Raw genomic sequence first — 3,847 nt, 5'->3', positions numbered from 1 at the left:
ACAGCAGATCTGCTACCCTGCTGTGGGAATAGCTGTGCTGTGCCTGCTAGGTAATCTCGTGACGGTTGTAAAAGGGACATTCCTATCATATGTGATGTGTACTCTTTATCCTGACAGTATATAACCACTCTGTACACCCCACCTGTTTGGTGCCCTTCCTTCCTTGGGGAAGGAAGGCCCCAGGCTAGCTCTCAGATCTCGCTCATAATAAACTCATCGCAACTTTGATTTATAGATTGGTTATGGATTATTTTCATTGACATGATGTTTAAGGAATTGCTGTTCATGTACTAATGGACAGAAAGTAGACCATGTATATATTCATTAAGCAAACATTTCATGAAAACCTGCTATGTGACAGCTGTCATTCTAGATGCTGGGATAATAAGCAATGAAAGAGATAAAAATGCCCAGTCCTGTGGAATTTATGATCAGGGTGGCTATGGTCAATTGTTAAGAAACAATGGGACACTTAAGGAGATCTAATAAAATGTGGGCAGCGTTGGTGAGGCACTCTGTGACTGTGACTAGTAGGGAGCCATTATCACCACTAGGCCTGCTGTGAAGGCGGGTGCTACAAGCTGGCAGAGAAGACTGCCCCAACAGGAGTTGTGGCATTAAGAAGAGGAACATTATAATGGCCAACTCATAGCTCAGCATAGAGAGCCAAAGGAGTAAATACCCAAACTTGTTTTCCAGCTCTCATGCTCTATCCAGTAGTGAGCCTTTATGTCCTCCCACTCTGCGTCATTCCCAGAAGTGCAGCCACATAGTCTCCTCCAGAGCTCCTTGTTAGTTTTCCATTTATATTCTTTCCTGGCCCTGGACTGCCAGTCAACTCATTGAGCCATTGGTCATGAATCAGCATGACTCTAAACACATCTCCTTCCACAAAAAGCGGACAATCAAATACACCTCCCCAAAGTCTTCCCACTAGGGACAATTTCTCTTCACCAGATCCTTTTTGGGCCACTCCTGAGTGGGGCTGTAATGCAGCAGCCATTCACCTCCTGATGATGCCACCATATCTGGGAGACACGCCTATGCCCCAGGAGGGCGCGTCTTCACTTCTCTGTCAAGTGTTTACAGTGGATGCCCTATGGGCTCTAACATGCATTGAGGGTCATGTGTTGAGACAGTAAGAGTAAGCACCACGTGAGTGTGAACTGCTTGCTATATATAGTTTGCTTATGCCTTCTGGTTTTGTTTTGGTCTAGACTTGTATTTACCATTCCTCTAACAAAGGAATAGCCTTGCACACATCCAATATTTGGATTCAGTGAAACAGATTACACAAGCTCATGATGGATATTTTGCTCACATAGTCATTATTATCCCAGGTTTAGTTTATCCTCTATCAGGACTCATTAGCAAATCAGAAGCCACTTTTCAAATAAAGGACAGTTATCACAAGGTAAAGGCATACCTTACTCCAAAACCCTAGGAACCTGAGCTATATTGAGTCTTTCAGTCTGTGAACATGGTAACTCTCTCCATTTATTTATGTCTTCTTTTATTTTATTTTTGTTGTGTAAGTTTCAGGTGTACAGCTTTACAATTCGACATCTGCATACGCTACAAAGTGATCACCAACACAAGTCTAGGCACCATCCATCACCATACAGTTGACTCCCTTCACCCATTCTGTCCACATCTCCAACCCCCTTCCTGTCTGGTAACCACTAAACTGTTCTTTGTATCTGTGAGTTTGTTTTTGTTTCATTTTGTTTGTTTTGTCTTTTTAGATTCCACATATGAGTGAGATCAAATGGTATTTGACTTATTTCACTAAGCATAACACCTTCAAGGTCCGTCTATATTGTCACAAATGGCAAGATTTCATTGTTTTTTATCAGCATTTTGTGTTTTCCACCATACGTATCTTGCTTGTGTTTTGTTAGATTTGTTTTAATTTTTTTGGAGCAATTGTAAATAGTATTATGTTTTTAATTTCAGTTTCAAATTGTTCTTTGCTAATACATAGAAATATGATTGGTAGTTGTGTGTTGACCTTGTATCCATGATCTTGCTAAACTCACTTAATACTTCTAGGAATTTTTTGGCAGATTCCTTGGGATTTTCTACACGGACAGTCATGCAATCTGCAAATAAGGATAGATTTATCTATTGCTTTCCAATTGGTATGCCTTGTCTTTTCTTTTCTTGCATTATTGAAATAGCCAGGACTCCCAGTACTATACTGAATAATTGGGGAAATAGTTTTGGGGAAAGTGGACACCCTTGCCTTGGTCTTAATTTTAAGGGAAAGGCATTAGGACTTCAGCCGTTAAGTGTGATGTTAGCTTTAGTAATTTTAGAGTTCTTTATCAGATTGACGAAGTTCCCTTCTATTCTAGCTTGCTGAGAGTTATTATGAATGGATGTTGGATTTGGGCAAATGCTTTTTCTGCATCAACTGGTATGATCACGTAGTTTTTCTTCTTTATACTGTCAAAATTGCAGATTACATTGGTTGATCTTCATGTACTGAACCAGCCTTGCATTTGTGGAATAAACCACAACTGGTTGTAGTGTATCTTTCTTCTTATATATTATAGGTATGGTTTTCTTATATTTTGCTCAGAACTTTTATGTCTATATTCATAGGAACATTGGGCTGTAGTTTTCTCTTTTGTACTGTCTTTGTTTGACTCTGATGATCTGGGAGGTGTTCCCTCCACTGTGCTTTTCTGGAGGAGTTTGTGTCAAATTAGTGTTATTTCATCTCCCCCTCCCCCTAGCTTTATTGAGGTAAAACTGACAAATAAAACTTCTATATATTTAAGGTGTACAACTTAATGTTTTGATATACGTATACATTGTGAAATATTCACTATGACCAAGCTAATTAACATATCTATCACTTCACAGTTACCACTTTCTTTTTCTTTCTTTCTCTCTTTTTTGGGGGGGGGGGGGCACGTGAGAACATATAATATCTACTTTCATATCAAATTTCAAGTATACAATACTGTATTGTTAACTATAGTCAAGTTGCTATACATTAGATCTCCGGAACTTACTAATCTTGTGTAACTGAAACTTTGTACCCTTGACCAATATCTCCCCATTTCCCCTTCCCTCTACCCCCTGGCAATCACAATTCTACTTTCAGCTTCTATGAGTTAGACTAGGTTCCACACATTATTTTGTCTTTAAATGTGTGGTAGGTTCACCAGTGAAGACAACTGTGTCTGGAGATTTCCTTTTTTGGCAGGTTGTGAACTGCACATTCAATTTATTTAAGACTACTTAAATGATCTGTTTCATCTTGGGTGAGTTTTGTGTTAGTGGTTTTCAAGGAGTTGGATCATTTTGTCTAAGTTGTTGCGTTTCTATTTATAGACTTGTTTGTATTGTTCTCTTACTATTCTTTTAGAATGTCTGTGGGTTCTGTGGTTAGAATTCCTCTTTCATCCCTGATATTGTAATTTGCGTCTTCCCTTTATCTTTGTCAGTCTTGCTAGAAGTTTATCAATTTTATTTATCTTTTAAAAAACCCAAAACTTGTGGTTTGGTTTTCATATTTTCAATTTTATTGATTCTTGCTGTTATCGTTATCATTCCCTTTCTTCTTCTAACTTTCTGTTTATTTTGCCCTTCCTTTTCTATTTTCTTGTGGTGGAAACTTAGATTTCTAATTTGAGACTTTTCTTTTCTAATATAAGTGCTTAATGCTCTAAATTTCCCGATAAGCACTGCTTCAGATACATCCAACACATATTATGCTGTACTGTTACTTTCCTCCAGATATTTTTTGTCATGAAGCTTCCTCTTTGACCCCTGGAATGTTGAGAATAGGATTGTTTAATTTCCAAGGTCAGAAGACTTTTCTGTTATCTTTCTG

The sequence above is a fragment of the Equus asinus genome, chromosome 23 (assembly GCF_041296235.1).
Source record: "Equus asinus isolate D_3611 breed Donkey chromosome 23, EquAss-T2T_v2, whole genome shotgun sequence".
Classification (NCBI taxonomy): Eukaryota; Metazoa; Chordata; class Mammalia; order Perissodactyla; family Equidae; genus Equus; species Equus asinus.
Note: the sequence above shows the minus strand (reverse complement) of the source record.